The sequence below is a fragment of the Stigmatopora argus genome, chromosome 6, assembly GCF_051989625.1.
Source record: "Stigmatopora argus isolate UIUO_Sarg chromosome 6, RoL_Sarg_1.0, whole genome shotgun sequence".
NCBI lineage: Eukaryota > Metazoa > Chordata > Actinopteri > Syngnathiformes > Syngnathidae > Stigmatopora > Stigmatopora argus.
The window spans coordinates 151,544-174,398 of record NC_135392.1 but is presented as its reverse complement, the minus strand read 5'-3'; the positions used below and the strand labels follow the sequence as shown (position 1 = coordinate 174,398).

At 44.2% G+C, this 22,855-nt stretch overlaps 2 protein-coding genes and 1 long non-coding RNA gene across 5 annotated transcripts in view; 1 reads left to right on the top strand and 2 right to left on the bottom strand.

The window, feature by feature from the left end:
- The window catches only part of grm4 (glutamate receptor, metabotropic 4), a 120,980-nt gene extending 104,019 nt beyond the window's left edge, over nt 1-16,961 (bottom strand). Inside the window, exon 1 of the mRNA XM_077603015.1 lies at nt 16,517-16,961. The gene's annotated coding sequence lies outside the window, so the exon portion shown is untranslated. The remainder of the gene's footprint in view (nt 1-16,516) is intronic.
- LOC144075702 (uncharacterized) overlaps nt 1-19,422 on the top strand; it is a 50,317-nt gene extending 30,895 nt beyond the window's left edge. The window contains exons 3-6 of one of the 2 annotated variants that reach the window (XR_013300606.1): nt 986-1,308; nt 3,061-3,204; nt 12,145-12,262; nt 17,167-19,422. This is a non-coding gene — a long non-coding RNA (uncharacterized LOC144075702). The remainder of the gene's footprint in view (nt 1-985; nt 1,309-3,060; nt 3,205-12,144; nt 12,263-17,166) is intronic. The other variant, XR_013300607.1, reaches the window with a different exon arrangement.
- Nucleotides 1-22,855, bottom strand: part of rps10 (ribosomal protein S10) — a 55,298-nt gene that overhangs the window by 22,600 nt on the left and 9,843 nt on the right. The window lies entirely within an intron of this gene.

Here is a 22,855-nt window from a genome sequence, read left to right as displayed (position 1 = left end):
AAAACACTCCACCCTCACGTTCGCTATCGATGGGCTGTTTGCTGTCGTACTATTCCCTTCAAAATATTCCGAAAATGATGCACACAAATGTCCTCACAATCGGAGAACGCACGACCACTTGCCAACGAGCAGCAAGCAGTCTTATCAGCGATCGCCCCGCTGCTCATGGGAGCTGGCTAGCGGCTCCTTTTAGCTTGTAGCATCTGTGTTTGCATCCCCTCGAACGGCGACTATGATAGAGTTGCTACCGGGGATGCTGTTGCGAGCCAGTGCCCCCGATGTTCTTATGAGCAGCCAACGAGCAGAGTCTTTTATCAGCGATCGCCCCGCTGCTCATGTGAGCTTCAGGGCGCTGGCTAGCGGCTCCTTTTAGCTTGTAGCATCTGTGTTCGCGTCCCATCGAACGGCGCCTATGATAGAGTTGCTACCGGGGATACTTTTGCGAGCACGAGTATACTTCATTACCCAGAAAGCCCTCTTTTCACCGCGCATGCGCGTTGTGCGTTTCCTGGTCTGAATAGCTCATCCGGTGCTCGTAAATATTGTTATACACGAAAGATATGCCAAAAAAAATGCCATGGCAACCTGGCTTGGTCGCATCACGAAACTTTGACCGCATCACGGGCGAATTATTCGATCGAAATTTCCCCCGTAAGACGAGCATTCCGTATGACGAACGGTCGTATGACGAGGTACCACTGTATTTAGTTTGTCGTTTTTTGGAGCGCAGTGGAACAAATGAGAGAATTTACATATAAAGTACTTCTCCATTTACGAAAAATCCAAGTTGTGCAACCAATTCATTTAGTAAGTAGATGTGCCACAGTATATGATCACTTTTCTCCACTATTAGCACTCATTCCAACCTCGGGTAGATGTTTTTTTTCTTCAGCCATATTCCATTTTTAATATGTTGAAGTATACGTTGAAATCATGATTAATTCACGTGGCCGAACGAACTCATCTTATGACTGATTTTATTTAGCTTCCTGTCGGCCAGAAGCTTTTCCACGCAGGCAGGCTGGCAGGCAGGCAGGCAGGCCTACCTAATGGAGGACAACGATCGCTGGGAGATAAATGGACTGAAATGTGAGATGCTGTCTGGCTTCTCCTGGATGGAAAGAAAGAAGGAAGGAATCGAGGAAGGAAGGAGCTTTACGCAACGGATTCAAAATGGCTTTCCGCTCACCTGACTTTATGCCTACGTGCTTCCTATAATGGAGGGAAAGACCATACGTCTGAACAAAGTGATCCCGTTTGGGAGAGAAAAGCACCAGCAAATGTTGGGCGACCTATCATCGCTTGCAGGTGAGGAAAAGCCGTGTGGAAAATTGTCATCATTCAAAAGGTTTTCATAGAAGTTTTGTCAACTCTTTTAGGGCTTGTTTCTATTGTTTTGTCTTTTAAAAAAAGACATAATTATTTTTGGTTTATTTTTTTAATTTATATTTTTAAAATGTTATTCATATTTCTATTTATTTTGTGTATTCATTTTCCTAACTTATATTTTTTAAATTTTATTCCTTTCTATTTATTTTATTTTTTATTCATTTTCTTCATTTATATTTTTAAAGTTTTATTCATATTTCTATTTATTTTATTTTTATTCATTTTCTTCATTTATATTTTTTTAATTTTCTTCCTTTCTATTTCTATTTATTTTATTTTTTATTCATTTTCTTCATTTATATTTTTAAAGTTTTATTCATATTTCTATTTATTTTATTTATGTATTTATTTCGTAATTTATTTATATATTTTTTCACATTTATTTTACATTCTATTTTCGCCAGGATCGCAGTAGCACATATTCTTCCATATTTTCGAATGAAAATAATACACGATTCCATTTTTCTGCTACCTAGCTGTAAGTAGCAATGCGATCTTGTTCCAACGACCGTTAACACGCTAGTAACCAACAGATTAATAAAACCAAAGATATGTCAGATAAGGCTATGTATGACAGGGCAGTGTGAAGAGTCTGGAATTAGTAGGGATAGGCTCCAGCACCCCCGTGGGCCTGACGAGGATAAACCGTGTTGAAAATGCTTGGATTGGATCGTCGTCATCTCCTTGAAATTCACAGCAGAAGCATGTTTGGACGCTTACGGGTTTAAACCTGGCTAAGCTTCGAAATCCGGGTTCGAACCCCGACTTAGCGTAACGCAGTCAGGATTTCAAGCCCTGCCTGGAAATCGGAATTGACCGTCCTTCGGCTCTTTCGAGAAGTCCACCCCGATTAGGGGAGCGACCGTAATTAGCTGGGTACGCGCCGGCCAATCCCGAGCGTCGGGGCAGCCGGACGGTCGATGCGAGAGGCCGCTCGCTACCTCTCAGACGCCGCCATTGATTTACTGTATCTGCTGAGCTCCACCTGCCCGCCTGTCAAGATGAAAGCCTTCTGCTTCTGTCCGAGACAAGCCCCGCCCCACCCCGTGGCGTCCCGTCCTCCCCGGAGAAAAGCCCCGCCCGGGCCGTCACGTCTGGGGGAAAAAAATCGACCGCCAATTTTTATTTGAAGCGATTTAGCCATTACAGTCCATTTTTTAAAGTGACAATTTTGGAAGCCGTTTATGGATTCTTGGCGAGAGCAAGCATTCGGTTTCGCACGCCGACGGCGTTCGGCCATTTTTGTCCTCGGCGGGGTCACGGCAAACGGATAATTATCCCAGCCGAGGCCGCTTGCCGCTTAATTGCGGGGCAATTAATCGGAGCGGCCCGCGTGTGGGAGCAAACCGGAAAAGCCCAGATAACTTTCAGCTTTTTTTACCTGCTTGTCGTTAAGTGGTGGAAATTTGGGTAAAAAATGGAAAATAGTCCACCTTATTTTAAAAGAAAATTGGATTAAAACATGTTTTTCCTTACAAAAAGTGGGGCAAAATATTTTACAAATATATTTAGAATGTATCCACTTTAAAAATAAAAGTGGAAAACAGAATTATATTTTTTTAACAAAAATGAAAACAAATGAAATATTTAGGATTTTGAAAAATGTTTTTTCAACAATCAATATTTTTTTGACACCACTCTAATCTCCATTTTAATTTCCTCATAAAACAGAGACACCTTTTACTTTGGTGGGCCACGCAAAGTGACGTGGCGGGCCATTTCTGGCCCCCGCCCCACACCTTGGACACCCTTGATGTACAGCAACTAAGATGAAGTTGGCAAAAAGAAGTTCAAGCCGACCGACTCCACTTCCTGGTGAGTTGTATTTACTGCTGACTTTTTTGCTTCCTCTTTGGAGGTCAACGCGACCCGCGTAAGTCGAAGCGCTACAGAAAATAAGCAAAGGTACGATTCCGTAGAACAATTTCCCGCCGCCGCGTGCATCGTTAATTTCCTTGTACGGCAAATGCTATGCTATGCGGGTACTCTCGCGAGGTTCCCGCCCCCGTTGCTCCAAATGAGGAGCCCCTGGCGTGGCTTTTGATTGAAAGTTCCCATGAGCGCCGTCCCCCATGTCCCATTTTCTCCCCAAATGACAGAATTTCCTCCCATGATGCATTTCTCACAAGAATTGCTTTTTCTTTTTTCGGATTGTTCTCGTTGACAAGTCCCCACGGAGCCTTTCGCGTCTTAGCATTAGCGTTAGCATCTTGCTCTTAACGCGCCGCAGGTCAAAAAAGCCCGTCGCCGTGGTTAATCTCGGGAAAATCGCTTCGTTTACAAACAATCGACGACGCCTCTTCAGTTTTAGTTTTTTTTTTCAGCGCATTTTCACTCCCGACGACCGATCCGATAAGATCGTTCCGGGAGTTCCGCTTGTTTTACTCCCGCGGCGGCGGCGCTCGGAAAACAAGCCGGCGCAGGAAGAAAGGAAGAGCGGCGCGGCGCGGCGGGGGGTGCCGGAGAAAATCAATGTCATCGAACGCAGCGTGGATGCCGCTGTCTGTCGTCAAAAAGGGAAGACGTGCGCGGTCGTCCCGCGTCCCGCTTAGAGCCACTTACGGAATCTCTTCCAAGTTTCAAAGCTTGGGCAAAACTCTCGGGCTTCCATCTCGCTCGTTAGGCCGCTAACGACCGGCCCATAGATTTTTGACGTTTGCGTGCTTCCCGGCGTTTGCTTCCCGGCGTTTGCTTCCGCGGCGCGCTAATGGAGGCGCCGTCTCTCCCGCGTGGTGATCAATAGAAATGTTTGGCCGTTTTTCCATCTGCCGATCTTTTGATGACGGGAGGCGGGCGGGATTATTTCTCCGGTGCTTTCAAAGGACGTGGGATATCCGGCCGTTGATCAATCGCTCCCATTTGTCAATCTTCGTATAAGCATCTTAAAGTGGATTTTTATGTTGGCTATTAAATCTCTTTTCCGTAACAATGTGCAACGGTTAAAAATGTACGCGATTCATAACGATGTATCACGTTGGCTACTTTGCAAAATTTACTCAGAGTTCGGATTAAAGTCGCATTTTGACACTAAAAAAATATCCGATTAGCGCTCTCTTAAATGAGGCTAAATTCGATTTAGCATGTTTTTCTGATAATAAATTGCACTTAAGTCGCACCATGCAAAGAATACAAAATGAATATGATTGGATCCAAAACCACGAACAAAAATATGTAAGAACAGGAAAATGGAGCACAACGCGCCAAATGACATCTGTTAGCATAACCGTTTTTCAGATAACAAAAGCCTATAAAAACATAACAGGCCGTCCAGTAGTCATAATGTGAAAAAAACACAAATTGCAAGCCTAGCCAAACTAAGAAAAAAGTGTGACTTATAGTCCAGAAAATACGGTAATTACACTTATAGGCTAAATAAAATGTACCGTATTTGTATGATTAGAAATTGCATCTGAGTATAAGTCGCAGCACGAATACAAAATGAATGATTATTTGATTCAAGACCAAGAATAAAAATATGTTAAAACAGTAAAATGGAGAACAACGGGGTAAATGACATCTGTTAGCATAACCGTTTTTCAGCTAGCCATCAACATCACCAGTCTGTCGGCGGTCAGAGAGGGAAAAAAATACATCATTGGCACTTGAGTATTAGTCGCGGGCCCAACCAAACTAGGAAAAAAGTGCGACTTATAGTCCGGAAAGTACGGTACTGGCGCTGTTATTGTTATTTTAGGTGTGACGAGTTTTTCATCTTTTACAAAGGCAGCCAATGCGTGTCGTATTTGAGGGTTATAAGATAATCCAACTTGGATTCAACGACGCCCGACTTTTTTAAAAAAAATGGATCGCTCATATTAATAATACGTCATTTGCGAGCTTCAAAGACGTGAAATGCGGCTTGAAAAGGCGCCGCCGCTTTGTCGTTTGTTCTTTGAATGCAAGTGCGGCTGCGCTGACGTTCCTAATAAGAAGAAAAGCCGTTGCTCTTGTTGCCAAGGCAACCCTAAGCAAATGGAGCGCCGATAGGGGCGGGGCCACCACGCCACCCGCCAAAAATTGAAATTTGACAAATACGGCGATAAAGTACATTAAATGTCAAATGTTTCACTACTGAAGAACAGTCAAGTAAATTCATTAAGGCAAAAAAGTCATTCAACAAAAATACTGCATATTAAAAATGAAAATGAGAACATTGTAAAATAACAAAAGTCAGAAAAGGATGGATACAATAATGTGAAATACGAATTTTCCTTAAAAAATCACAGTGGGAAACTGAGAATTTTCCGTTTTTGTCTTTTTAATATTTTTAAAAATATTTTATTGTACCAAAAATGAAAATCAACTCAATATTTTGGATGAAAAATGTCTATTTATTTAGAGCGGTTCGATAAAAGAGCGAATGTAAATTGACGCTGGCGGCCCGTTAGCGTGGTTAACGTGCCGGCCTCTCGGTCCTGGGGTCGAGGGTTCGAGCCCAGGTGGGTCCTCGCTGCGTGGACTTTGCGTGTTCTCCCTGAGATGGCGTGGCTTTTCTCCGGGTGCTCCACTTTACTCTCACATTCCAAAAACATGCACGCTAGGCTAATTTAGCACTTAGCATCGCATCGCCCCTAGCCAGGAGTGATTGATTCTTTTTCTCGGGTCCCCAAGTATTAAAATGGCCGCCGCACGTTGATAGCATTAGCGAAAGCCTCCGAGCTCGAGCGTACGCCGGCGCCAACCGGCATCCGTATCGTCGACGGGCCGCGACGACGATCCGCGTATCCGGCGGCGGCGAGGGGGACCTTTTGCCCGGCGCCGCTAAATTATTCATGGTGAGCGCGTCGCCGCAGACATATTTGGCGTCTGGCCCGGTCGGGGCCGCCAGGGTTGCCGTCGCCGCCGCCGCCGCCGCCGTGACATTGGAGCCGAGGACGTCCGGCGTCCCGGCGTCCGGCGTCCCTTTCTCTTTTAATGAAAGTTGTTCATCATGGCGTGGCTAGCAACAGGTTGACACCGCTTGGTTTCCCTCGGGGCGACTTGTCAGCTCTAATTTTCCGTCCTGACATTTCACTTTGACGGAGGGAGGGAGAGGCGGCGTTAGGACCCCGGGGGGTTCCAGGGGGTGGAGCTTGTTTTAATAAAGCGGGGGTGTTTGGAGAAATCATTCAGACCGGGGCTGTCCAAACTTTTTTTTCCTCTGAAGACTTAAAGGGTGGCAAGGACAGAATCCGGAAAAAAAAAATGTATAGGTTCGCAGGGGGTGCTGGAGCCTATCCCAGCGGCACTTTGAATCGGGTTGGAAAATCTGCTGATACCGAAGAGAAACAGTTGGATTACGACGATCATCTCTAAAAAAGTTTCGTTTTTTTTAAAGTCATTTTCTGAATCGCTTATCCTCACAAGGGATGCAGGGGGTGCTGGAGCTTATCCCAGCTAACTATGGGCGCCAGCCGGGGGACCAGCCAATCATTGGGCACAAAGAAACCAAGGACAAGCAATCAATCTTTCGTAGCTAGGGGCGATTTCAAGTGCTAAATTCGCCTAGCGTGCATGTTTTTGGAATGTGGGAGGAAACTGGAGAACCCGGAAAAAAGCAACGCAAGCCATGCAAACTCCCCAGAGAAAGGTCTGGACCTGGGATCAAACCCTCGACCTTAGAACTACGAAGCTGATATACGAATCACTAGTCCACCTAGCCAGCAAAAATAAATATATATATATATATATGGTTTGTTAGTTAGTCAATTGATTAGGCATTGACTTCCACCATTTCTTGGTTAGTAAGCTTGTCAATTGGTTGTGCTTTGCTAGTCCATCTCTCATTTAGTCATTCATTGGTTCATTAGTAACATGACTTTGTGATCTTACTAAGTCAATCAATCCGTTACACTTTGTTACTTTGACGGTAAACTAATCGCTTAATGGAGGAATTAGTCAACTTGTCCAAGCATGCTTTCTTAAGCAATGAATGGGTATATCCGACCGGTACGTCAGCGACCAATCATGTCAGTCCATTCCAGTCCCTTTTCATACGAACGGCGTATCTATCCATGCGCTGAAACTCACAAGCATTAGCCACTCCCCTTTCCTCCGCTTTCTACTAGAACTAACCTACTTTGTGGTTTTTCGTGTATCGCAGCCATGTCTGGTCTACATTAACTGCCATAATCCAGGGATGACTGTATCTTCACAACTCGTCTTTTTTTTCCAAGTCGGGGGGGGCCGACCCCTAACCCAAAAAGACCACGGCGGGCGGCCTCGTGCCCGAGCCGTCGACGCTCGTTTGTCCGATCACTCCCCGGGACTTCCATCTTGGCGTCGTATTCCCAGCCAGCCAGGGAGAACGCCTTTTTTTTCCCCCCACCGCCAATGTGACAAATGCGTGAAGACCCAGTGGGCCGGAATGCGTCGAGGCGGGCGGGCGGGGGCGACGCGGCGTACAAATCTTCCCACGGACCACGAGAACGGCGGCGGCGGCGGCGAATGCATCGCAACGGCGCGCCGTAGGCGACGGCGAGTCAGCGGCGCCTAATGCCAGCCTTTGGCACGCGGGTGTTAAATAGATTGTGAAAATGCTCTTTTCACCACCGAGAAGACGGACGGAGCTTTTCACTTTTCAGTCATCCCGCCGCCGGGAGAGGGGGCGGGGCTACCCACGGCGGGCCCTGCCGACGACGACCCCTCCCCCGCCGCGGCGAGCGCGTCCCGTCGTTTTTGGGATCCGCGTGGAAGCGCGGGTGGGTGTGTTTTGGACATGTGCGCGGGGCGCTATAGGCGTCGGAGGCAACGCCATTTTGAGGAGCCGCGTGCTTTTCGTACGGCGCCCGTAGGTGGATGCGCTCGCTGCCGCGGCTATTGGCCCAATCGGCTTTTTGCCTTTCATGCGGGGAGATTGGAGATTTAGTTCTGGGGGGGGCGGGCGCCGCTTTTATTGGTACCCACGCGAGGATTAGAGCCACGGGACATGTGTGCGCGTGCTGATAATTCATAGCGCGTGATAAGCGTTTCTTTTCCATTTACATTTGGATTGCGCCGGCCGGGGGCCAGAAAAAAGACCATGTTTTTACCGCCACCCTTTGGTCTCTCGGTTTGAAATGTTGACGCCGGGCCCTCCCGGATCGAGCGGATCGCTTTGAAGAGTATTTTGATTTTCATATTTTGGTGTTTGAGAGGAAACGCCCACCTCAGAGACTTTCACTTCCGAACTAAAATGGTCACGGTGTGCTTTTCGAAGGAATTTTATGATACTGGTCTGCAAAATTTGGGATAAATATTTCATTGGGACACGCCTCGCAGTTCTGAGTTCGAGGGTTCAATTCCCGGTGGTGGGTTTGCTCTGGGTACTCTAGGCTAGGCTAGCTGGTTGAAGTTCAACATGCTAAATTGGGGATCGGGAATCTTTTGGACATAACCAATTCATATCTTGATCCATGGTCGGCCATATTAGATCTCATGTGGGCGGGGCCTGTTTATTTACTCGTTACTTTGATTTTGGTTGTTGTTGACAACTTGAAAAAAAATTCCCGAAATGCGACTTGTATATGTTTTTTCATCTTTTAGCAGGTAGCGCTCCTATTTTAAAAATTACGGCACTTAAAAAAAAAAAAACAACACCAAATGCTACATTTCCAGATTCGGTATCCCACAATGCACTGTTTGCTAAAAATAGAGCGTAGAACTCCATGGTTAGCTGGTAAAGAATTACCCGCCAATTGATTTTGCGCATCCATTCATCACGCCCCAAAACAATTCCTTTCTTGCTATAAAATGTCCTCCTCCCCCCCCACCCAAAAAATAACCACACGAAGAGAACGCCACATTTTGCGAGATGTTATTTTGGCCCGACGTGGACTTGATGTTATTTGCTCCGCCGCGGGCGGCAAAAAACACGCGTCGATTGCCCCGCCTGCGTCTCCGATTCGTCCGTCAACTCGGCGTCTGGCGTTAATTATGAATAGAGCGTGAATAAATGAACAGGTGTGCCTGCAAATTAAAGTGCTGATTGCGATATCGGCGGCGGCGGCGGCGGCGCCCGAGAGGGAGCCGCAAATTGAAGCCGAGAGCGCTGGCCTCCTCTCCTCGGCTTCGTGACGCTTTGTCGCGCCGGAAACGGCACCCCGTCGATGGGCCATGGTCACGACTGGCAGCGATTGGTCGAGCAGTTCGTGGTTGATTCAAAGACCATGACCCTAATTTGATACGTTAAGTCTAACATTAAAAAAAATAATAATAAAGGGTCACCAACTCATGGCTCGGGGGCCGTATCTGGCCCGCCATATCATGTTGGGTGGTCCATTCAAACAAATGTTAGACATTTCTAGCCAAAATAAAATGAAAATTGTTCTTCTCAAAGGAAATATTTTGTTTTATAATTTCAAATATTGACATCTTTAATGTCTCAATCAATCTCTTCTGTATTTCCTTTGTTTTGGTTTTTAATTTAAAAATCAAAAGAATATCTCATCTTTTTTGCTTTTTGTTTCTAAATGTATTATAATCATGTAATTGAATTTTACAAATTGAAAAATCATTTGGTTGCTTTTTTAATTAACGCACAATCAAATTTGAAATAGAGACGTACTGATAACTCAAATATAACATTTTTGGTCCATTTCATTTCATTAATTCACAATCAAAATAGCTGTCAATTTATTCGTAAAATAAGACCAATAAATAAATAAAAAACGACCCGCCTAGGCTTGAACCCTCGACCTCTGTACTGCGAGGCCGGTGCGCGCACCACTTCAACACCGCGTTAACTATAAATTCTTAATTATTGTGCAAAAATAATGGAGTGGGGTGTTTAAAGCCAAATATGCGACGTTGGCCCTCACCTCAAGTCGCACTTTGTCACCATAACTCCTTGAAAACCCCTTGAAATCCCAAGTCGTGTTTAAAAGCATTTTTGGAAATGGCGGCGGCGTCCAGCTACACTGGAATTTAGAATCAAGTTGAAAGCGGGTGTGTGCGCCCACCAGCGCGTGCGGGCGGGCGGGCGTGCGGGTGTGTGTTCACTTCTGGCTGCATCCATTTGCACCCACATGCAAAGGTGCAAAGAAGTGAACAAGTGTGAGATTATTATTAGTCCCTCCAGCTCGCTAGTGCTGCTTTTAAAAAAGAAAAAAATAATCATCATCACTTTCAAAGCAGCTGTCTAACGGAAGATTTCTTTTCAACAGCCGTGGCAAAAACAAATTGCGTGAGCGTCACCGGAGGTTTGGCGTCAATGGCGCCCGGCGACTCCAGCTTTAACGAGTCTCGCTCGTCTCCGCAAAATGTGGAAGGAAAGCGGAAAACCTCCTTTGAAAGCTCCCTGCGTCAAAAAGACAGAAAAAAATAGTCCTTCTTATGCCTTATGCTTGCTTACTTCCAAAAATAGTGGTTATTTTCTGGCAAATTTAAAAAAAAAAGTCACTTTGTTGTTGTGTGTGTGTATATACTCAATGACGTACCGTATTCTGCGGACTATAAGTCGCACAACAAAGAAGTGGTGATATAAGTCGCATTTTACGGAGAGCCATTTTTTTTATCAGAAACAAGAACAAACATACTTTAAAGTAAAAATAGTTCAATTGATTATAACAGGCGAAATAGGCACCTGTTAATGAAAAATGTACAGTTTTGGGGATAACTATAGACTGAGTACAGTCATCCCTCGATTATTGCGGCTTCACTACTACATCGTTTTTTTTGTGTTTCTTTTTTGTAAGTTCATAAAAATGTGAAACTCCACGCTGAATTTCACAAGCGGAAGCCACTCCCCTGTCCTCCATTTGCTACCACAGAACTCAGCCCTGAAGTAAAAATTACAAATAAAAAAATTAAAAAATATATGTATTAATTTTTAATATAGGCAAACTATGAAAATAAAGGGCGACTTATAGTCCGGACAATACAATACTAGCACTGTTTGAACTGGGAAGACTGGTGCTGATTATTCCTGATTTTTTTGTTGTTGTAGTATTTAAATGAGTGCGCTATAAAAAGTTTCTAGCTAAAATTCTTCAACTAAAAATTGATAGCGCAAACTTGAAGCCACGCCCACTCCATTTGAATTGGGACGGCTGGTGTCGCTCATTTGAACAACTTTTTTTTTTTTTCATAGTATTTAATGGAGCGCACTATAAAAAGTTCCTAGCTAGCTAAAATTATTCAACTAAAAATGTGGCGTAATCGATAGCACGAAGGAATCAAGCCACGCCCACCCACTCCATTTGAACCTCTCTCTCTCTCTCTCTCTCTCTCTCTCTCTTCGCCAACGACCGCCAACTCCACCCCACGCTCGCGCTCACGCTCACGCTCAGGTGCGTCGGAAAGTCGAGCGCCAAATGGCCCGAGGCGTGTCGGGAGCCTTAAGTGGACACGGGCGGAAACAAATGGAAGCGGGAGACGCGTTCGCAGGGGGTGGCGGAGGGAGGGGGCAAGATGGCGTGGAACCCGGCCATCCGCCCGGCTCTAAGATAATGCGCATACTAATCCACGGTGGGGATGTTAAGTGCACTCATTTCACACTCCATTTCACTGGACGGCGCCCGAGGAAGAGCGCCGTGACTCAGGCGACGCGCATTCGTCTTCTCGCTTCCCCGCCGTGGTGAAAGCCCCCCCCCCCTTCTGTTCATAACCTGGAAACCTATAATAGTTAGACAATATTTCAACATTAATGAAATGTCAGACGCATAATATCAGGCGGAGGAAATTCCGAGTCGACAATCGACGCCACTTTTGTACGGTGTGTGTGCGCGCCGATGGCAATTTCTACCTGTGGCTTTCTTCAAACTCCAATTATTGCTTATGATTTATGGCTTTTTACAGACACATCGGGTGGTATTCCTAATGTTTGGGTTCATTCACTGGGGATTGAACGCACGTTCTCGGGACCGTGAGGCGGAGGGCAAACCACTACGCCACCGTGCCGCCATTTTTTTTCAAGGTAAATCCTATCATTTTTCATGGTATCATTTAAAATGAGCGATCTGGTGGACGAGTGATTAGCGCGTCGGCCTCGCCGTTCTGGGGTCGTGGGTTCGATACCAGGTGGGTCCTCACTTTGTGGCGTTTGGATGTTGTTCTCAGGTTTGTCCATGTGGGTTTTCTGTGGTTTTCTCCCTCATCCCCAAAACATGCTTGCTAGGTTAATTGTATGCTAAATTGCCTAGCCCTAGCTATGATAGGTTGTCCTTTGTCTTCTTGTGCGCTGCGATTGGCTGGCCACCCATTCAGGGTGCCCCCTGCCTATAGATAGCTGGGATAGGCTCCAGCACCCCGTAAGCTATTTATTAAATGAATGAGTAGTTTTCATGATCAATCATAATTGCTATCTATCTCAGGTGGCTCTGCGGACGAGTGGATAGCGCGTCGGCCTCTCAGTTCTGGGGTCGTGGGTTTGATCCCGGGTGGCTTCTCACTGTGTGGAGTTTGCATGTTCTCCCCGTGCTTACTTAGTAGGTTTTCTCTGGGTACTCTGGTTTCCTCCCTCATCCCAACAAACATGCATGCTACACTAATTGCTAGCTACGAGTGATTGGTTGTTTGTTGATTTGTGCCCTGCGATTGGCTGGCTACCCAATTCAGGTTGTCCCTTGCCTCTAGTAAACGGGGCTTATCTCCAGCACCCCCCGCGTTCCTTGTCTCCAAACATTCAGAGGATAAGCAATTCCGACAATGAATGAATATCTAATTGGAAATGTACTATATCATGCCATATTGCTACCTATAGCTAGCCACGTGCTATCTATGTCATGATATGAAAAGGCATTGAAGCCTTTTTTTTCCTCACCCAGCACTAGGAACAACCCTAATTTCCATTTTTTTCCCCTTTAATGTGAAAATAACAACGGCAAAGCTCGCTGTGTACAACCCTCCGCGCGCACGCCATTATGTTCTATTATTAATATTGTCATATCGCAGCTACTGTAGCGTATGTGCGTGCGAAATAACGGAGCGATAAGAGTGTTGGATTTATTTTGGTAGGTGATGAATGGCGCCGTTGAGGGACGCCAACCACCAGAACCCACTGTTTATCCGCCGTCCATGTGTTTGATTCACCTTTTTTTCAGTTTTTTTTTTTCCGCAGTGAAATTGTTTGGAAAAGCTCCCCGCTGAGCAGATGGTGTCTGGCGGCAGAAAAGGGAAACGCGCACATTTTTATACACAAACAAACGCTCGCTCGCTATTCTCAAATCTAGCGAGAATTTGACCGCCGATCCGGTTGAGGTAATCCGAAGAAGCTGGTCCAATCGCAAAAGTGTTGGCTGTCGTGCATAATTTAGCGGGTGGTTTTTCTTTGGGAGGGAAGAATCTGGCGAAGGCGTCACACTCCAGGCGCTTCTTTTCGACCTTTTCCTTTCGGTGGCTATTTAGCGGCAAATCCAGGTTAAGATGGTGGCGGATGAGAGATTAAAACGTGGGTCACGCCTTGAAAAGATACTTTCAAGTGGTTGGCTGCCGTGCAATCCCGTCCATGGGCGGAAACATGCTAACTGGGTTAGCATTAATGCTAGGTGATCGACAGTCAGTACGGACAAGTTTACAGAAATCTAGCACTGACAGGGCGAGCCATTTTTCTGCTTTTTTAAAGCCTTCATTTCTATATTTTTTTTGTTTTTAATATAATTTTTAACAGGGGTGCTAAAGCCTATCCTAGCTAACTGCTAACTACGGGCACACGTCGACAAACAACCAATCACTTGTAGCTATGGGCAATTTAGCAAACAATTAGCCTAGCATGCATGTTTTGGGGAATATGGGAGGAAACCGGAATACTCGGAGAAAACCCACGTGACCGTGCAAATTCCACACAGAGAGGAAGGAGCCACCTGGGATTGAACCCTCGACCCCAAAACTCTGAGGCCGGCGCACTAACCACTGGTCCACCGGTTGAAAGGAAGAACCAAACTGGGCTCCATTTCTGTAACCGCCAGGCACGCGGACTCAAATTAGCGACACAAAATGGTCGTTTTTAACCATGAGCTAGCTAGCTTCTCCCCCGCCGACGTTGCATTTGGAGCGGAAGATAAGGCGTGGAGGAAAAAAAGGAGGCGGGATATGGCTCGGCGGGACGAAGGCAAACTACCCGAGACGTCAAGCGTATCTCCTCTCAGTCCGCCAGAGAGGGAATTCTTTTTTTATTTTTTTATTTTTTTAAGTTGTGGATTTTTTTGCCGAGTCAGAGCCTCGGGGTAATTACGCCGCTGGTTGAGTGGGATTGCAGACAATGGCATATTTGGTAGCACCTTGCCTCCGTCCGTCCAAGTGAAGCTGTGAGACTAGCGCGGCGCAAAGCTAATCTTGGGCCCCCGCCGAAAAAGGCCGCGGGGGGGCGCCTGGCCCAGAGGCCGAGGCCATATTAACGCCGCTCTGTTGTTGACGGTGCATTGAGCGTGTAATGTCCCCCGTCCACTCGCCCGCTCACTCATCTGCTCTGAAATCCAATGACTTTAGCGCTAGTAGACGTCCGATCCGTTTGAACTGGGAAGATGGCAGCCAATAAACTGGCTGCCATCTTCCCAGTTCAAACGGATCGGACGTCCATTCCAGTACAGTCAGTCAGTGTAGGCGGTAATGGGAGAGAATTTAACACTGAAATGAAACATTTGTTGGCGGCCCGGTGGTGGAGTGGTTAGCGTGTGGGTCTCACAGTTCTGGGGTTCTGGGTTTGAACCCAGGTGGGTCCTCACTGTGTGGAGTTTGCATGTTGTCCCCAGCTTGGCTTGCGAGGGTATTCTCCACGTACTCTGGTTTCCGTCCTTATCCCAAAAACATGCATGCTAGGCTAATTGTACGCTCAATTTGGGCGTCCGTCTCGCATTTCTGGGGTCGAGGGTTCAATCCTAGGTCGTTCCTTACTGTGGGGAGTTTTCATTTTCTCCACGAGCTGGCTTGGCTTTTCTCCGGGTACTCTGGTTTTCTCCCCCATCCCAAAAACATGCATGCTAGGCTAATTGTATGCTAAATTGCCCCTAGCTACGAGTGATTGCTTGTTTGTCATCTTGTGCCCAGCGATTGGCTGCCCACCCACTCATGCCCTGAGTCAGCTGGGATAGGCTCCACCACCCCCACAACCCTTGTCACTCCCCAGTGTGGAGTGGTTAGCACATCCGCCTCAGGGTTCTGAGTTCGGTGGTTTAAACCCCAGTGGCTTCTGTGTGGAGTTTCTCTCGGTCCCCGCGTGGCTTTTCTCCCGGTATTCCAGGATGCATGCTAGGCTGATTGGACACTCTAAATTGCCCCAAGGTATGGGTGTGAGTGTGAATTTTGTTTTCTCTCATTTTGCCCCGCGATTGGCTGGAAACCAATTCCAGTAGGCGGCTCCGGCACCCCCGTGACCCTCGTGAAGCGGGGCGGCTCGAAAGATGAATGCATGCATGAATAAAAGGACCACTGTCTTATATTGAGATATTTGTGAACAATGTAAAGTAGTCATGTTCTTTTTTATGGCTCTAGAAATATGAGAATTGGTTAGAAAACATATTTTGAAAAATAAATCAGATCAAAAGTAAGTCTAAACAGATTGGACGTCTGTCGCCGTCATTGGCAGCGCACGATTATTTCATTTTTATGAGAATTAGGTCAACGTTTATGGTAGACGTTTTTTTTATTTACCAGCAACCATCTCAGGGAATTTATGGTTATATTAGCATGTGCAATTTGAACAGAATTTATGGTTGATTCATTTTAATCTTTGCAGATTTTATAGGATTTTCTCTTGCTGTCTTTTAATTAACAATTCAATTATTTTGTGCTTCTTTACGTGACCGCCAATGCTCGTCATCCAGCGTTTTCCCCGTCAAAACGGATCGGACGTCTACCGCCGTCAATCGCCGCCGTCGACTTAAATGCCGCTTATTAAAGTTTAAAAGAAGAAGAAGAGCGTCACCCGCGTCGTCGCGCATTTTCGGGACGCATTCCAACTTGTTTCGGGTCCAATTTGTAACGAAGACGGAGATCCGGTTGCACAAAAGCTGCATGTGAAGCGCACCAGTTGCTACCTCGAAACCATCGGCTGCGTTCATCCAACCACTTTTCGTCCATTTCTGCGGGTTTGACGCCGCGGGCAGCCGCAGACGACGACAAAAACCCGCACGACCGAACGCGACGGCGCATTAATTTGATTCCCAAACAAACCAAAAAAAAATCAACACCTAGTGGTGATATTCGTAAAACGGCGCATGTTTGCAGCGCTTACCCGCGTTGGTCTTCCTCCTTTCACCCGCAAAGTGACCCGCACGCGGCGGTCTTCAGTGGGTAGGTGTGCGGGTAAAATCCACGAGAAAATCCACAAGGAGGGAAGTACTGGGGAAAAGTCTGCAACTTGGGGAGGGGTTGGGGTTTTTTTTTCTTCTTCTTCTTCTTCTTCCCCTCCGGGTTTTTTACCGTCCTCCGTGGTGGACGTTCCCACGCGGGATTGATGCTTCTTTTCCGCGCGGGTAGCGAAGAAGACGAAGGTGTCGATGGCAGATGAGCGCGCGCGTTCGGGGGTGACGGCGTTGGCTCCTTATTCGCGGGGGGATTTTGAAGAGCGCCGTGAATTAAGGGGACAGCGGAATTGTTGCATCCATCCCGGAGACGCGTCTGGTGCTCGATCACCCCGCGCCGCGGGACTCCAGTGTGTGTTGGCGAGCGGCGGATGCTGCGCGTGAAAGGGGGGGGGCATAGGGGGGCGCGGCGCGGCGCGGTGTGCGGCGTAAAGCGTGACGAAGATATCAAGTCCAATCGGTGGGAGGAAAAACTCGGGAGTTTGCAGGAGCGCCAAAAAACTGAAAAATTTGGGTTTTTTTGCCGCTTTCTTTGGAAATTTGTTGTAAATTCACATTTCATTTTTTAATTTTTTTATAGGTATGGAGAAGAATTGCAAAAAGAAAAAGTTCAAGTGTCATCGATTGTCCCGATGGCGATTTTCCCACGATGCAACGGTGCAGTAATCATCGATATGTGGATCCGCGATGTGGTAAGAATATAACGATGAAGGTCTTTTTTTAATGAGATAAATTGATGTCGTCCAATCCGTTTGAACGTGCAGGGTGGCAGCAATTGAATAGTTGTGCGCTTACTTTTTAAATGGGCAAAATTTACAGCATTTATGTCAGTTAATTTGCGTATTTCGCTGATTTATTTATTTTCACCGGTTCGACTTTTACTGGATTTTTGCTGTCGTCATTTTCTTCTTTATTGATTTTTTTTTTTTTTGAATTTACAAGCAGGCATTTTTTCACTTGTGCAATTTTTACGGCACGTCACCGCTCGGCGGCTTTTGCGGATTTACGGCGGCCTTATTTTCACCTGTTCAACTCTTACAGGATTTACTGTAGCGTGATTTAATTAAATTTTATAGAATTCGGAGGAGTCTTTTTTTCTTTTTCCTTTGCAATTTTAGCAACATTTGTGTTCCTTATTTCACCCCTTTGCATCTTTCACAGATTTACAACAGCCTTATTTAAACCTGGTTAACTGTTACTGGATTTACACTAGTGTCGTTTTATTTTTAATTGTTTGACAGAAATCCAGAATTTTTACAGCATATATATTAGTTGTTTGGCTAGCGAGCTTGTTCGTTGGCTAGCTAGCAAGTTAGTTAGATATTTAGCTAGACTGTCAGTTTTTAGTTAGTTAGCTGGCTAGCTAGCAATTTGTTAGGAAGAAGATAGTTAGCTAGCTAGCCACTTTGCTAGTTAGGTATTTAGCTAGGTGGCTAGGTTGTTATTTATTGTTTAGTTTGCTAGCCAGTTTTTTAGTTTGGTAGTTAGCTTGCTAGCTAGCCAGCCATTTGTTAGTTATGTAGTTAGCTAGCTAGCCAGTTGGTTACTTGTATAGTTAGCTAGCTATCCACTTTGTTGGCTAGGTGGTTACCTAGCTAGCCAGTTTTGTTAGTTAGGTAGTTAGCTAGCTATCTGGTTTGTTAGTTATGTAGTTAGCTAGCTAGCCAATTTGTTAGTTATGTAGTTAGATAGATAGCCAGTTTGTTACTTGTGTAGTTAGCTAGCTAGCCAGTTTGTTACTTGTGTAGTTGGCTAGCTAGCCAGTTTGTTAGCTAGGTAGTTACCTAGCTAGCCAGTTTTTTCGTTAGGTAATTAGCTTGCTAGCCAGTTTGTCAGTTAAGTAGTTAACTAGCTAATCACTTCTTTAATTGGATTGATTGTTTGTTGGACGGATTTGCAGCAGCATTATTAGAAGCTGTTGACGTTTTACACTAGTGTGATTTTCACTTCCACTTTTACCGTGACTGTGGCCTTATTTAAAGATGCCACAAAAGCTTCAATGCTACAAAAGCAAAAGCTTGGAGGGCAAAAGCCCAATGAGAGGAGACCTCCCGTCCCAAAAATGAATATTCATGGGATGTTTTCTCCCGGAGCATATGCAGCGAACACGCCATTTTCACGCCTCTCGATCCCGGCTGCTCGCTCGGCTTCCCCGTTTCAATCGGTCACGGGGCGGGGGGAATGGAAATCCACGTTAATTCCGGTCGCTGTCGGAAATCCCGCTCGGCGTCGACGGGCGTAATCGCCTGCCCCCAGACACCACTCATTTCACGGCTACATAATGGGAATTATTCCCGACGTAAATTCCCCAGTTCAAAAGGTTCTGGCGTCTTGCGGGGTCGACTTGACGGCGCCGAAACCTTTTTTTTATTTTTCCGCGTCGCTCATGCCAAAATGGAAGGATTTTCCAATAATTTCAATCAGGCTGACAAAAAAAGGTTTTATTCTGGAATAGAACACGACAAGGTCAGGGGTCCTTTAGCGCCAACAAAGTGATTTTGTGGAGGGAAAAAAATAAAAATAAAATAAAATAAATGGCGCTGCTTTTTTTATTAGGGCTCTCAAAAGTTTGGAGACACTTGGCCATTCCCTCCAATAAGAAAGCGACTTCAAACTTATGGTCGAGTGTTTACATTTGATATTAGGACTCCGTCCCTTTGTTTGACACGCCCCTTAGCCCACACGTAACACAGGGAAATAGTTGCAGATATTTTTCTTTACTCCTTTTCTTTTTGCACCAAAAAAATATATATATAATATATATCTTTTTTTTTTAATCAAGGGAAACCAAGGTTCTATTTTTTGGCCAAGAATGTACAGTTCGTCCAAAATTTGACAAAAACATGACTAAGAAAACCTTAGGCAATCGCTAATACCCACTAAAACTTTTACAATCCATTTAACCTGTCATTGGTCATAATTTTTTTAGCAAAAAAAAACAGGAAGTAACCCAAAATCAACACAGAGTGACCAAAAATACCCAGAAATCAACAGGAAGGGACTAGAAAATGGACCAAAATCAACAGGAAGTGACATCAGATTACCACCACTACAAATGAGTTCATTGACCATCGCCAAAGTACTACTGCTACGGAAATCCATAAGAAATGTAAATAGTAAACGATTTTTAACCGAAGATGAAACATTGAGTCATCAGTGAGTACCATTGACGGCGAAACACGTCCAATCCATTGCCCCTGGAGTCGTGTTTTCATCTTTATTACGAATTTGACATAGTTTATAACTGGCAGGCGTCCAAGCCATCTGACAAGGCCAAAAATACCCATATTATGGATTAAAAATGCTCATTTGGGGCTTGAATACTCTCCCAAATTCAAAGCCATGACCCCGATTTTACAAGCCAACAGTAAAGAAAAATTGGCTGCGGCTGCACGGCATCGGCCATCTTTCTCGTTTTACTGTACGATGTACAATCACTTTTTTTCCCTTTTTTTACCCAGCATCCTTCTGTGGCACGCCACGTCGTAAAAAACAAGCAATTAAGTAGCGGCGTGTGGATGTGAAATGTGCTCCGACGTTAAAACGATCCATCTCGAGTGGGTGGGTGGGTGGCTGCGCACGGTGGATTTCATTTCGGGAACATCGTGTATTCACGTGAGAAAAAAAAAACCAAAAAAAAAAGGATATTTGTTGTTTTGGGCAGATGGGCAGCTGTCAGTGACGACGTGCTGCTTCCATCCTGCGCCATTACGTCCAATCCGCTCGTCGTTTTCTTTCTCCTTTAGTGATTTTATCATTCTTGGTGGCGTATGTTGGGGTGAATGTATACATATACATAGTATTTAAATGGCAGGTGTGGGAGGCAAACTGCGTGGTGAGAGCGCCCCCTGGCGGTGGTAGAAAGCCTCGTGTATATGAATCAGGCTGCAGTACTTTGGTGGTGAAGGGTAACCTCGTCCTTTTCTCAAAATTAATTAATTAATTAATTATTTTAAAAGTTGTTTTTTTTTAAACAACCCCTGAAAAAAATAATTTGAAAATCCAAGAAGGAAAAAAATTATTTGAAAAAACAACCCAAAAAAACAAATTAATTTTAAAAATGAAGAATTTCATTCAAAAACAACCACAAAAAGTAAATTAATTTAAAAAACGAAGAAATTAAATTATTTTTTTAAAACAACTCTAGAGAAAATAATTGATTTATAAAACGAAGAAGAAAATTAATTCAAAAAACAACCCCCAAAAAATGATTTCATTTGAAAAAGCAGAGAAAAAAATGTCATTAAAAAAAACACGGGTCTAAATATAGACAAATGTTTTCCACTTAAACTATCACTATTTAATGATCCTTCAAAAATGTTATTACAATTGTTAGAGAAGAACAACTCTCAGTGAGTGACACATTAAACAGATTTATTCACACATAATTGAAATTCCCACATAATAGCAAGCCATTAAATAGTCATATTCTAATAGTACTTCCACTTGGAACGCTCATTTTCCCTTCAAAATGTGACAAATCTTTGCGGCTGGAAGGCAAACATAAAAAAAATGACAGTCCTCCGATCCGATTTTTTTTTGGTTTGTTTTGACACCGCTGACAAACAAACGATCACCTCCGATGCTTTTAGCAAACAAGAAGCTCCTTCAATAAATAGCAATTTTCTCCTCCTACACTGTGAGGGAATTTTTCCCATTGGCCAACCGCCCTCTAAATTCACACGGATTGGACGTCTATAGCCGTCAATGGCAGCAAATGTCTACTCGTGTCAGTTCTTTTGAAGGAAATAGTCGCCCCCTGGCGGACGGAATCGCTTGGACGAAACTGTCTGTCGTCGGTGAACGAATGCCTCGTGCGGTTGCCATGGCAACTGTGCATCGTCAAACTGAGAGCACCATTACAACCTCTTCAGTATGACCCCATTATATTCATGTTTTCCTTTTTTATATATTAGTATTCATTATTAATAACCATGAAAAACAAAAGTGCCGGAATCATTTGCGCATGCTTGTGAAACTATCTTTGTATTATGCATAAAGATAATTGGATGGGTTATTATTACGCGTGCTTGAACTTCAATGTGGAGATTTTTGATGATTTCTTATTGACTGAAATGTAAACATTAGACTAAAGTGCACGTCCAAATTGGAATGTGATGTCGATTTACACGGAAAATTTGGATGATTCAATTTAAATCATTTGAGGAAATCAATTAGGAATTATCATTATTTGTTTATCTGCTCAGTGTATAAAGACACTCAGATTCTCATTGTCGCTGAACAGGAAATGTAACAAAAAAATAGTAATAAATATTAAAATGACAAAACTAACTCGTATTTTAACCCTGAGATTTTTTTTTTACAAAGTTGCATTTCTTCAAGTAAAAAAATAATTTAACCACAAAAACAGATGTTAGAATGTTGAAAAATTAACATTCAGGTACTTTCATTGAAAAATATCTTTAATCTTTCACTAAGTAAAAAGTCACTAGTCATTTTTTGTTGTTATTGATGTTGTTGTTCTTTAGAATTTTTTTTAGATTGTAGTCTTACCAAATTAAAGTTTTACTTAAAACAAAAAACAAGAAACGGCTCCTATTTTAATAATTCCAGACCTTTTTTTAATCTCTTCCACCTTTTTAAGCGGAATTTGCAACCTCACAAAAACGTATCGAGGCTGAATTTGTAAAGTTGCGTTCACGTACTCAGCAAAACTCACTAATTTCCCAACACACAAAAATAAGAGCAAGTAAAACCTTCGACTTGACTTGGGCGGCTGACTCTCTTACCACTGAAGTTTAATTACGTTTGCATATTTACTGCTGCACCCGCCCGGGGGCAACACTTGGCTCTAATTACATTTTTCATTTTCCGCACTCTGTAATGTTTCTTAACAGCAGTGGTCTTAATAACTCACAAGTACACACACACGTACACACAGCAAAACACAAAACGTTCTCGATGCCAAGCTTTTAGCGCAGCGCGCCATTTGGAACTTTGTCAGTGTTGGAATCCTTTTAATTACTAATGCATATTTAGACACATAATGTAAACAATGTTAGTGTTTTAACACACTCGTTTGCATTTCAAACCGTGTCTGTAACAAGTAAATACACCACGGTTCAAACTGTTTTGTGACACAAAATTAACAATTATAAAAACTGGTTCACTACTTTGCGATTTGTTTCTGCTAATATTTTTTTTTAAATTTAAGTTCATAAAAATGTGAAAATCCACGCTGAAACTCGTAAACGGAAGACACTCTTGCTACCAGGATTCGGCAGTGAAGTAAAAAATAAAAAAATAAA